The sequence below is a fragment of the Plecotus auritus genome (genome assembly GCF_963455305.1).
Source record: "Plecotus auritus genome assembly, chromosome: 5".
NCBI classification, from domain to species: Eukaryota; Metazoa; Chordata; class Mammalia; order Chiroptera; family Vespertilionidae; genus Plecotus; species Plecotus auritus.
In genome coordinates this window covers 99,298,778-99,312,281 of record NC_137776.1, presented here as the reverse complement: position 1 = coordinate 99,312,281, position 13,504 = coordinate 99,298,778, and the positions used below count along the sequence as shown (strand labels likewise).

The window sequence follows — 13,504 nt, the reverse complement described above, 5'->3', positions numbered from 1 at the left end:
AGAAGGCTGCGTGGGGCAACCAGGCCGGCAGGGGAGGCAGTGAGGGATAACCAGGCTGGCAGCGGAAAGCAGTTAGGGGCAACCTGGCCAGCAGCAGGGGGCAGTTAGGGGTGACCAGGCTGGCAGCAGGGGGCAGTTAGGGGCGACCAGGCCAGCGGGGGGGGGGGGGGGGCAGTTAGAGGTGACCAGTCCGGCGGGGGGGGGTGGGCAGTTGGGGGTGCTCAGGCCGGCAGGCAGAGGCAGTTAGGGGTGCTCAGGCTGGCAGGGGAGGCGGTTAGGGGCGATCAAGCAGGCAAGCAGGTGCGCGGTTAGGAGCCGGCGGTCCAGGATTGTGAAAGGGATGTCCAACTGCCGGTTTAGGCCCAATCCCCGGGATCGGACCTAAACTGGCAGTCGGACATCCCCCGAGGGGTTCCGGATTGGAGAGGGTGCAGGCTTGGCTGAGGGGACCTCCCCCATGCAAAAATTTCATGCACAAGCCTCTAGTCTATATCCTATCTAATAAAAGAGTAACATGCAGACTGACCATCACTCCAACACACAAGATGGCTGCCCCCATGTGGTCAAAGATGGCCGCCCCCATGTGGACACAAGATGGCCAGCAGGGAGAACAGTTGGGAGGGACCAGGCCTGCAAGGGAGGGCAGTTGTGGGCGATCAGGCCAGCAGGGGAGGGCAGTTAGGGATGACCAAGCTAGCAGAGGAGGGAAATTGGGATGACCAGGCCTGCAGGGGAGGGCAGTTAGGGGTGACCCAGCTGGCAGAGGAGGGAAGTTGGGGGCGACCAGGCCTGCAGGGAAAGGCAGTTGGGAGGGACCCAGGCCTGCAGGGGAGAGCAGTTAGGGGGCACCAGGGCTGCAGGGGAGGACAGTTAGGGGTGACCAGGACTGCAGGGGAGGGCAGTTGGGGGGACCCAGGCCTGCAGGGGAGGGCAGTTGGGGGGGACCAGGCCTGCAGGGGAGGGCAGTTAGGGGCAAACAGGCTGGCAGGGGATCAGTTAGGCATCAATCAGGCAGGCAGGGGAGTGGTTAGGGGGTGATCAGGCTGGCAGGCAGAAGCGGTTAGGGGCAATCAGGAAGGCAGGCAGGAAAGCCGTTGGGAACCAGCAGTCCTGGATTGTGAGAGGGATGTCCGACTGCCCGTGTAGGCCCGATCCCATTGACATCCCTCGAGGGGTCCCAGAATGGAGAGGGTGCAGTCTGGGCTGAGGGACACCCCTGCCCCCCATGCACGAATTTTGTGCACTGGGCCTCTAGTATATATATAAAAGCCTAAGCGACCAAATGATTGAATGATCAGTCGACCGGTCGCTATGACATGCACTGACCACCAAGGGCAGATGTTCAATGTAGGAGCTGCCCCTGGTGGTCAGTGTGCTCCCACAGCCAACCTCCCACGGTCCCTCCCCCTGGCCAGCCAGCTCTATCTGCTCCAATGTGGCAACAAGCCCACCTCCTGTGGCCCCTTCCTCCAGCCAGCTGGCCTTGATGGCCCTAATGAGAACCTCCCTCGGCCCCTTCCCCCGGCCAGCCCAACCTCCCATGACCCCTCCCCCTGCCAGCCAACCTCCCGTGGCCCAAATCGGCCCTGATTTCCAGCCAGGCTGAGGAACCCCACCCGTGCACAAATTCGTGCACCGGGCCTCTAGTCCTATCTAATAAAGAGGAAATATGCTAATTGACCATCACTCCATCACAAAGATGGCTGCACCCACAGCTGAGGGCAAGTTCCCTTAAGGAGCCTTAATGAGCAATCAGCAGGGACCTGAGGCTATGCCCTCCCCCGCCCCCATGGGGGACCTCAGGCCATGCGCCCCAGCCCTGGTGTCAGGCTGGGGGACCTCAGGCTGCGTCTCCTGCCTTGGCAGCAGGCCAGGGGACCTTAGGCCACACCACCAACCCGGTGAGGCTTGACAGGGACCTCAGGCCTTGCCCCCTGCCCTAGCGCCAGGCTGGGGGACCTGAGGCCACGCCCCCCACCCAGCGGGGCTTAACGGGGGACCTCAAGGTGCACTTCCCATCCTGGTGCTGGGCTAGAGGACCTCAGGCTGCACCCCCCGCCCCAGCGCCAGGCCAGGGGACCTCAGGCTGCACCCCCCACCAGGTGGGTCTTGACAGGGGACTTCAGGCCGTGCCCCCACCCCGGCACCAGGCCAGAGGACTTCAGGCCGCACCCCCACCCGAGCACTGGACCAGGGGACCTCAGGCCGGGCTCCCCACCAAGCAGGGCTTGACAGGGGACCTCAAGATGCACCCCCAGTGCTGGGTCAGGAGAACTCAGGCCGCACCCCACGTCCAGCGGGGCTTAACAGGGGACCTGGGCTGCGCTCCCCTGCCAGTGGGGTTTGATGGGGAACCTGAGGCTGTCCCCCCTCCCAGTGCCAGGCCGGGGGACCTGAGGCTGCGCACCCCCCCCCACCTGGCGGGGCTTGACGGGGGACCTCAGGCCATGCCCCCCACCCAACAGGGCTTGACAGGGGATCTCAGGCCGTGTCCCCCACCTGGCAGGGCTTAACGGGGGAGATCAAGGCACGCCTGCTGCCCCATCTGGGGGACATCAGCCCACGCCCCCCGTCCTGGCACCGTGCCAGGGGACCTGAGCCTATGCCCCCTGCCTGGCGGGGCTTGACAAGGGTGGGAATGGCCGGGTCTGGATCTAGCCCAATGAGGGGGGGCAGCCGGGTCTGGGTCTCATGCGATTTTGAGGGACATGTGGGTGGGCAGGAACTTGACTCTGGGTCCCCCTTTTAATGTGCACAAGTTCCGTGCACGGGGCCACTAGTATATAAATAAGATTCTGGCAAGGAATACATTTAAAGACATAACTCAATACTGCATAATTTCAGGAAAAGTAAATTGGTACAAATGATAAGCACATTTTAAATGCTGAACAGTAAGAATCTTTTGCTTTGCTAAGTGTCAAAATAGGTTGATTAGAATCCAAACATAGAGGTTGCAATTCTGTCAAGCTAAGAGCCCAGTAAAAATGCTTTTCAACACTCCTATGCAAGCCGCATTAGACTTATGCACCACACCAACATGTCGGCTCAGATGTAAGACAAATTAGGTCCCATCTCAAGTTCCACTCCCAAGGCAATGGCATCAGTGGATTCTATGACAGTTGGAATCTTTGAAGTACAGCCGCATTTTACGACACATTTTAGGATGGAACTTCTCCAAATACAGAAGTTGCTTGCTGTTACAAGCTCCACGCCACTTTGTCTTAGGAGCTGCATTGCATCTTCCTATCTCATTCCACCTTCGACTAAGGCTAGGGCAGCAAGCACCGAAGCTCCTCCAAGGTCTGCAACACGAGCCGCAATACCACACCAGCTTCTTCACGAAACTTAATTGTTACAAGATTTAACCAGTCAACCATCTGGTTGGATGGTGGCGCACCATCACCGAAGGCCAATCAAGAACACGGAGCCTTCCTTGTTTCCCCACAACAAGAGCGCCAAACGTTGCTCCACACACTCTCACTATGTGGTAACGCCGTGCTTCTAACTTCCTCTGTGAGTTTGCTTGAGGTCACATGGGTTGGATTGTGTGTAATAAGAAGTCTCACATTCTTGTATGTGACTGCCACAGGAGCGGGGTGGCTCATGTGAGCCATGATAATCTAGTTAAAGAACACTCAACAGGGTGATGAAAGAATTTAAAAATTGAATGCAGAAATGATGCAAAGAAACTGATTCTACTTCAGTATACTTCACTGGACATTCTCAGTGCTGCGAGTAACAATGGGAGCAATGGGAAATGAAACGAACCTCCTGACAGGAAGCAGCAATTCTTCAACCCAGTAATACAGTAAGGAAGTACACTGAGGGTTACCCCATCCAGGTCACAACTCTTATAAATTGCTCTGTAGCTTTCAATTCAACACTTCTGTGTCCAGGTTAACCACTCTCATGGGGGCTTCTTGGTGGAGTAGTAATGAATTTCTACAGTTCACTCGTCTGCATAGAGGTCGTGCTGTGCCTGGCAATAACCTCCACTGCCCTTCAGAAATGCCATCAATGTGTGACCAAGAGCACCACTGAACTGAGGAATGTGTCTTCTCATTGAAGATTGCAGCCTAATCTACAGCCTGTCCCAAGGCAGCGGTGGAGGCAGCAGAAGGGCAGGGGGGTGCACCACGTTCTACCATGCAGTGAACTGCTTAGGGAGAGCATGCAGACAAACTGGTCCACAGTCCATTGGGCCTATACGCGCACCAAGTCCGTAGCTGCTTTCTTGGTATGATTTCCTCTAGTTCCTCCCAATATTGCCCCATGAGGAAGGTGTTATTATTACCCCCAAAACAGAACTTTAAAAATCTATCTCAGAAGATATAAAAAGGTATCCAGGGAATGCAGTATGTACTTTGTAGAAAACTAAACTTACAAATGTCTACTTTAAGTACCAAAGTATAAGAATGCAGTCCTAATTAAGCATAATATGCAAATTAACAGAGGAATAACCAAGATCCAGAAAAAAACAGGGCTTAAAAAAATCCTATCTAATAAAAGAGTAATATGCAAATTAACCATCACTCAGCTACACCCACCAGCCATGCCCACCAGCCACACCCACCAGCCACACCCACCAGCCAAACAGGGGCAAATATGCAAATAAACCCAACCAAGATGGCTACAGCCACAGAGAGCAGGAGGGAGGCTTGGGTTTCCCTAGCAATGGAGGAAGCCAAGCTTTCCACCTGCCCTTGCCGGCCTAGGCCTCCACTCAAGGTTACAAAGTTTCAATTATAGAAGTTACATAAATCCGCAGAGAAACTAAGATGGCGGCATAGGTAAACACCTAAACTGCTGCCTCGCACAACAATTTCAAAACTACAACTAAAAGACAGAACGGACACCATCCAAAACCACAGGAAAGCTGGCTGAGTGAAAATTCTACAACTAGAAGGAAAGAGGAAAGCTCACAGAGAATTGGAGGTACGGCAAAGGGGCTTTGTGCGCGCAGAGAGGAAGGGCGGCTGAGAGCCTGGCCGACTTTCTCTGGCGGAAGGGGGAAGGAAGCCTCCGACCGCACTGAACCCCAGTTCTGACTGCACTGAACCCCAGTTCCGGGCGAACCCCTGGGGACCCACGCTCTTACGGGGGGAGTCTGGACTCTCGGGCGGAGACTCGAGCTGGGAAAGGCGGAAGTCTGAAGGCGCACGCGGGCCAGTGCGCACAAAGGCTGCGGAGGTTGCCACAGGCTTTCCCTAGTGGAAGGGAGTCAGAGGATTCTGACTGCACTGAGCCCCAGTTCTGACTGCAGTGAACCCCAGTTCCAGGCGAGCCCCTGGGGACCCACGCTCTTGTGGGGGGAGTCTGGACTCTCGGGCGGAGACTCGGGAGCCAGGGAAGGCGAAGGACTGAAAGCGCGCTCACGCCAGTGCGCACAAAGGCTGCGGAGGTTGCCACAGGCTTTCCCTAGTGGAAGGGAGTCAGAGGCTCCTGACGGCACTGAGCCCCAGTTCTGACTGCAGTGAACCCCAGTTCCAGGAGAGCCCCTGGGGACCCACGCTCTTGTGGGGGGAGTCTGGACTCTCAGGCGGAGACTCGAGCTGGGGAAGGCAGAGGACTGAAAGCGCACATGCGCGCAAGGGCAAGGCTGACAGGAAGCCAAGACTGAGACTCCACCCCATCCAAGCTGAGCACAGAGGCTATTGCAATTTGGCAAGTCTAATCCTATAAGGCTGTCTCCAGCACCGAACTTCTCCCAGCATAGACACAGCTGATCCTTACAGCCAACTGGCCCGGAGGTCAATTCTTCCCAGTGATACCAACAACAATAAAGACTTAATTACAACAAGGCTGTACACACAGTCCACAAAGGTGTGCACCAAGAGTGTCCACCTCAGGTTAACTGGGGAAGCAGACCCACTGGGCCATATTGGAAACCTAGCACAAATATCTACCTTACCAACTCAGGGAATCAGTGAAAATGCGGGGTCAAAGAATCAGATCACAAACGAAAGAAATGGAGGAAAACAAACGACTGGATATAGAATTCAAAACCACGGTTATAAGACTTTTTAAGAATATCCTAGAAAAGGCCGATAAATATAACGAGACCCTCGAAGATATGAAAAAGGACCAACTAGAAATTAAACATACACTGACTGAAATAAAAAATATTATACAGAGACCCAGAAACAGAATAGAGGAACCCAAGAATCAAGTCAAAGAATTGAAATACAAAGAAGCAAAAAACACTCAACCGAAAAAGCAAAAAGCAAAAAAAAAAATCCAAAAAGTTGAAGATAATGTAAGAAGACTCTGGGACAACTTCAAGTGTACCAACATCAGAATTATGGGGGTGCCAGAAGAAGAGAGAGAGCAAGATACTGAAAACCTATTGGAAGAAATAATGACAGAAAACTTCCCCCACCTGGTGAAAGAAATAGACTTACAAGTCCAGGAAGCCCACAGAACCCCAAACAAAAGGAATCCAAAGAGGACCACACCAAGACACATCATAATTAAAATGCCAAGAGCAAAAGACAAAGAGAGAATATTAAAAGCAGCAAGAGAAAAACAGTTACAAGGGAGCACCCATACGACTGTCAGCTGACTTCTCAACAGAAACTATGCAGGCCAGACGGGAGTGGCAAGAAATTTTCAATGTGATGAATAGCAAGAACCTACAACCAAGATTACTCTACCCAGCAAAGCTATCATTCAGAATTGAAGGGCAGATAAAGAGCTTCACAGATAAGAAAAAGCTGAAGGAGTTCATCACCACCAAACCAGTATTATATGAAATGCTGAAAGGTATTCTTAAAGAAGAGGAAGAAGAAAAAAGTAAAGAGAAAAATTATGAACAACAAATACATATCTATCAACAAGTGAACCTAAAAATCAAGTGAATTAAAAACCTGAGGAACAAAATAATCTGGTGAATATAATAGAATCAGGGGCATAGAAAGGGAGTGGACTGATAATTCTCAGGGGGAAAGGGGTATGGTGGGTTCATGAAGAGAATGGACAAAAATCATACACCTATGGATGAGGACAGTGGGGGGGAGGTAAGGGCAGAAGGTGGGGTGGGAAATGGGTGGAGGGGAGCTATGGGGGGAAAAAGGAGAAATAATTGTAATAATCTGAATAAAGATTTATTAAAAAAAAAAAAAAAGAAGAAGAAGTTACATAAATCCAAACAGAAATGGTGGCAGCCATGGTGCTGGAAAGAGCAGGAGGCTAGGGTTGCCCACGGCGATGGAGGAAGCCAAGCTTTCTGCACACCCTGGCCGGCCCAGGCCTCCACTTAAGGCTACAAAGTTTCAATTATAGAAGATACATAAATCAAAAAAAAAATGGCTGTCGCCACAGAGCAAGCAGAAGGCTTGGCTCTGCTCCAGGCTACAAAGTTTCAATTGTAGAAAATAAATAAACCCCAGATACCAGGGCCTCCGCTTGGGTCGCCAGGGGGCGTGGCTGGTCTGCAAACCACCATAGGCCCCTTGCCCAGGCCGCCCCACGCCCCAAGGGAACCCCCACCCTGATCCGGGACACCCTTCAGGGCAAACCAGCTGGCCCCCACCCATGCACCAGGCCTCTATCCTATCTAATAAAAGAGTAATGCAGATTGACCATCACTCCAACACACAAGATGGCTGCCCCCATGTGGACACAAGATGGCCACCACAAGATGGCCAGCAAGGGAGGGCAGTTGGGAGGGACCAGGCCTGCAAGGGAGGGCAGTTGTGGGCGATCAGGCCAGCAGGGGAGGGCAGTTGGGAGGAACCAGGCCTGCAAGGGAGGGCAGTTGGGGGGGACCCAGGCCTGCAGGTAAGAGCAGTTGGGGGGGGGACCAGGCCTGCAGGGGAGGGCAGTTAGGGGTGACCAGGCCTGCAGGGGAGGGCAGTTAGGGGTGACCAGGCCTGCAGGGGAGGGCAGTTAGGGGCAAAAATGTTAGGCATCAATCAGGCTGGCAGGGGAGTGGTTTAGGGGGTGATCAGGCTGGCAGGCAGAAGCGGTTAGGGGCAATCAGGAAGGCAGGCAGGCAAGCAGTTGGGAGCCAGCAGTCCTGGATTGTGAGAGGGATGTCCGGCTGCCCACCAGGATCGGGCTTAAACGGGCAGTCGGACATCCCTCAAGGGGTCCCAGATTGGAGAGGGTGCAGGCTGGGCTGAGGGACAACCCCCCCCCCGTGCATGAATTTCGTGCACCGGGCCTCTAGTTGTATAAATAAAATGATAAAATTAATGAGCACAGTAAGAAAATCAAGGGAAAGGCTGAACACTAGGTGATTATGCTTGGAGTGAAATGCATTAATGCCAGTGAAGAATGAGACCAGTCAATCTGCAACTTTACTGAGAGGCACATTGAGAAGAGTGAGTATCCTCCCTAATAAAGAGGGAATATGCTAATTGACCATCACTCCGTCACAAAGATGGTTGCACCCACAGCTGAAGCCAACTTCCCATAAGGAGCCTTAACAAGCAATCAGCAGGAACCTGAGGCTATGCCCTCCCCTGCCCCGCAGGGCTTGACAGGGGACCTCAGGCCACGCCCCCCAACCCGGCTCCAGGCCAGGGGACCTGAGGCCATGCCCCCCGCCTGGCAGGGCTTTACGGGGGACCTCAAGGTGCACTTCCTGACCTGGTGCTGAGCTAGGGGACCTCAGGCTGCTCCCCAGCCCCAGCGTCAGGCTGGGGGACCTCAGGCCGCACCCCCCACCAGGTGGGGCTTTACAGGGGACTTCAGGCCGTGCCCCCCACCGAGCGGGGCTTGACAGGAGACCTCAAGATGCACCCCCAGTGCTGGGTTGGGGGAACTCAGGCTGCATCCCCCACCCCAGAACCAGGCCAGGGGACCTCAGACTGCACCCCCCGCCTGGCGGGGCTTGACGGGGGACCTCAGGCCATACCTCCCGCCTTGGCACCAGGCTGGGGACCTCAGGCCACACCCCCAACCTGGCGGGGATTGACGAGGACCTCAGGCCACAACCCCCGCCCCGGCGCCAGGCCAGGGAACCTGAGGCCATGCCTCCCCCAGCGGGGCTTGATGGGGGACCTCAAAGTGCGCTTCCTGTCCTGGTGCTGGGCTAGGGGTCCTCGGGCTGCGCCTCCCACCACAGTGCCAGGCTGGGGGATCTCAGGCCGCACCCCCTACCCCAGCACTGGGCCAGGGGACCTGAGGCTGTGCCCCCCTGCCTGGCGGGGCTTGACAGGGGACCTCAGGCCGTGCTCCCCACCCAGCGGGGTTTGACAGGAAACCTCAAGGTGCACCCCCAGTGCTGGGTCGGGGGAACTCAGGCCACGACCCCTGCCCAGCGGGGCTGAATGGGGGACCTGAGGCTGCACCCCCCTGCCAGTGGGGCTTGACGGGGGACCTGAGGCTGTGACCCCCTCCTGGTGCCGGGCCAGGGGACCTGAGGCTGCACCACCCCGCCTGGCAAGGCTTGACAGGGGACCTCAGGCCATGCCCCCCACCCAGCAGGGCTTGACAGGGGATCTCAGGCCATGTCCCCCACCCAGCAGGGCTTGACGAGGGTCTTCAAGGCATGACCCCCCTCCTGGTGCAGGGCCAGGGTCCTGAGGCTACATCCCCTGCCCGGCGGGGCTTGACAAGGGTGGGCCTGGCCAGGTCAAGAACTAGCCCAATGGGGGCGGGGGCCGGCTGGGTCTGGGTCTCACACAATTTTGAGGCGCATGTGGGTGGGCGGGGACTTGACTTTGGGTCCTGTGGTGTGCCCCAGACTCTGACAGGAGAAAGGTTTTCATATACATTTTGCTAATTTTCTTTGATCTCTGACACTTCTATTATATAGAGAAAGGGCAAATAGCAATATTAAATTATTTCCTCTAATTAATCCCCTTTTAATGTGCACGAATTTTGTGCACCAGGCCACAAGTGATAATATGAAAAAAGGAAAGGATAAAATGACAAGCACTGGTGTACGCATTGATCTCACTAATGTAACATACTAATATTAAGACACCTTCTTCTATAGATAAAATTAAGAAAAGGGAGGAAATGTAAAGCTTGCTATAAAAAACTGATATTAAAACTTCTTCATTATTCTTTTTTTTCAAGCAAATTACTCTAAAACTTACAAACACAAGAACAAATAGTACAATAAGCCCCCATGTACCTGTGACCCATCTCTATATATAAAAGGCTAATATGCTAAGTGTCTGACCATCCAACCCGTCACTATGATGTGCACTGATCACCAGAGGGCAGACGCTCAATGCAGGAGCTGCTGTGATGTACACTGGCCATTTACAGAGAAATGGCACCGCGGACCTGGTGCCCACAAAGCAACACTCAGCTTCCCCCAAGTGGGACACAGGCCCCACCACCACCCTGGAGCAACACCCCACCAAATCACAGCCGACACTGCCAAGACCCCATGGCACAAAATACGGCCCACAGCCCAGCCCAGCAATGGTGGCTGTGGGCACCAGGTAATGATGTCACGTAGCAACGCCCGGCTTCCTCTCCCTAGTGACTAGTCTCCTTGGAGTTTCTCCAGCCCAGGAACACAACTTGCTTTATAATCAGGTGCAAACATTTCACACTTTAACCAAATGTCTGTGAAGTGTTTTCCCGTGCCTCATCTCATTTGATCCTAATAGAATTCCTGGAGTACAGTGGTCAGCAAACTCATTAGTCAACAGAGCCAAATATCAACAGTACAACAATTGAAATTTCTTTTGAGAGCCAATTTTTTTAAAGTTAAACTTCTTCTAATGCCACTTCTTCAAAATAGACTTGCCCAGGCTGTGGTATTTTGTGGAAGAGCCACATTCAAGGGGCCAAAGAGCCATATGTGGCTCGCGAGCCACAGTTTGCCAACCACTGCTGGAGTAGATAGGAGACTCGGTGGAATCCTATTTTCATTAGCTGGAAAATGGAGATTTAGAAAGCTTAGAAACTTGACCTGACTGAAAAGAAGTAAGAAATGGTGGACCTTGAAAATGACTCAGGTTTTCTCATTGCACAGAATATAGTCAAACACTGCTGTAGTTATTTTACCCTTTGTTCTCCCTGCGTGATCTACAAAAATAATCTGCTTCGTGTTGATATTAACTGCTGTGTTCCTGACAATTGCCTGAAAGAAATGTTGGGGTGCTTCACTTGGCTGGAAAAAGTTTAGCTAAATCAGAAAGCAGGTCTAATTAAGCAAGTTTATTCTGTATCTATAAAAGGCTAAGTTGACTCGCACATGCACGATACATATAAAGCTCATGCTGGCGCCAATCGCATGCGTGTGTTTCCATCTGTCATTGTCAATCGTGAATTTGGTTGACACTTCTATTATAGAGAAAGGGCAAATAGAGATATTAAAATATTTCTGCTAATTAATTGCCTTTCAATGTGCACGAATTCGTGCACCGGGCCACTAGTATTCAAAATTATCAACTCGTGGTCAATCTATTTCATTTACCTTTCTAGGACACATCACTGAGTCATTACAACATAAATTCTAAATAACATTTCGTTTCATTTGTAATGTTTTAGTATGTCGCAATAACAGTTTTTTTACAATAACATAATACCACTATCATTAAAAAGTAGTAAAATTCTGGCCCTAGCCGGTTTGGCTCACTGGATAGAGCATCAGTCTTAAAGGGTCCCGGGTTCGATTCCAGTCACAGGCACATGCCCAGGTCAATCCCCAGTAGGGGATATACAGGAGGCAGCCGATCAATGATTCTCTCTCATCATTGCTGTTTCTATTTCTCTCTCTCCCTCTCCCTTCTTCTCTGAAATCAATAAAAAAAACTGTATTTTAAAAAAAGTAATAAAATTCTGCACAAAGGGCAACTGACAGCATAATTTTTCAATTTTCCCAAGTTCCCCACAAAAACAAAGCAACTAGACAGCAAAAAGCAAAAAGCCAATGGACACATTTATGAAAAAACTAGGTGGAAAGAAATCCCTATGATACAAAACCCAAACAAGATCCAACTTATCAGGAGGCCATGGAAAAGGACACAGGTAAACAAGAGATTGAGATGACCCTGAGAACAAGAAAACGCACAGCAGCCAAGAGATTTCACTGGAAAGTGGTGGGTCAACGGGTGTTGTTCAATCTAGTATCAGGGGAGCCCAAGGGGCTCATGGTAAAGTTTAAAGGGGTTAGGGCAGTTAAGCCACTCTGAACTCTGAAACTCACAAGTAGGACTCCCTTCTAGTGCCCCACTCTAAGGAAAAACTGCTGAGGGTGAAAGAAAATTGGAGTTGGACAGAAAGATAGAGGCAATGAAAGGGAAAGTCCAAATAAAAGCACAGGTGAGGAACCAAGTCAGAAAATTTCAGAAAGCAAGCCACTATTTTTTAAACCACCCTTATTTTTTTTTTTAAATATATTTTATTGATATTTTACAGAGAGGAAGGGAGAGGGATAGAGAGCTAGAAACATCGATGAGAGAAACATCGACCAGCCGCCTCCTGCACACCCCCCACTGGGGATGTGCCCGCAACCACAGCACATGCCCTTGACCGGAATCGAACCCGGGACCCCTGAGTCCGCAGGCCGACGCTCTATCAACTGAGCCAAACCGGTCTCGGCCACCCTTATTTTTTAACATTTACATAAAATCAACAGAAAGGGGAGCCATGTCAATTTCTAAAAGTAAAACTAATTTCACATCAAAATGAGCAGAAAAGCCTCAATGTCAAGTCCCATACAAGGCTACTATAAGAAAAGGGTCGGAGGGATAACAGAAATACACCCTTCTCTTTTTTTTACAGAAACATTTTTTTAGTTTTTAATGAACTTGTAAACCAATAAGCTCCCATTTAAAAATAAAAATTCCAGAATACATAAATGTTTACAGTGTTTGCATTTACCTAAGCAACATACATACATTTTCAGTTTTAAGATGTTAACTAAATTTCTGTGAAAAATATGCTTTTAATTTATTGATTTCAGAGAGAGAGAGAACGAGAACGAGAACGAGAACGACAAAAAGAAAGCCACCAGTTTGGCTCAATGGATAGAGCATTGGCCTGCGGACTGAAGGGTCCCAGGTTCGTTTCTGGTCAAGGGCACATGCCTGGGTTGCGGGCACATGCCAGTACGGGGCGTGCAGGAGGCAGCCGATCAATGATTCTCTCTCATCATTGATGTTTCTATCTCTCTATCCCTTTCCCTTCCTCTCTGAAAATATATTGTTTTTAAAAAGAAAGAAAGAGAAATATTGATTTGTTGTTCCACTTATTTATGCATTCACTGGTTGACTTGTGTATGTGCCCTGACCCAGGATGGAACTGAAACCTTGGCATATAGGGACAACGCTCTAACCAACTGAGCTACCAGGCCAGGCCTGCTTTTTTTATTATTATTAATACCAATAACATTATAGAGTTAATGCAGAATCCTAAGGATAATCTAGTGGTCACTAAGTTTTGAGTCTTTGCTCTGAATGCTGTTTTGTCTAGCACAGATAAGCAGGCAATCTTTCATATGCTCAAACACAGAATCTTTGGTTGCTACCAAATAAGCTGCCTTGCAAACAAGAAGCCACCACTTTTAAAAAAAAATACTTTTATTGATTTT

The 13,504-nt window shown here is 51.1% G+C and overlaps 1 protein-coding gene and 1 pseudogene across 6 annotated transcripts in view; both read right to left on the bottom strand.

The window, feature by feature from the left end:
- The window catches only part of UGGT1 (UDP-glucose glycoprotein glucosyltransferase 1), a 200,882-nt gene that overhangs the window by 158,950 nt on the left and 28,428 nt on the right, over positions 1–13,504 (bottom strand). The gene's annotated exons all lie outside the window — the stretch shown is intronic.
- On the bottom strand, positions 3,101–3,614 carry LOC308249538 (protein tyrosine phosphatase type IVA 1-like; annotated as a pseudogene). Its single transcript has one exon. The product of its transcript is annotated as a protein tyrosine phosphatase type IVA 1-like (transcript).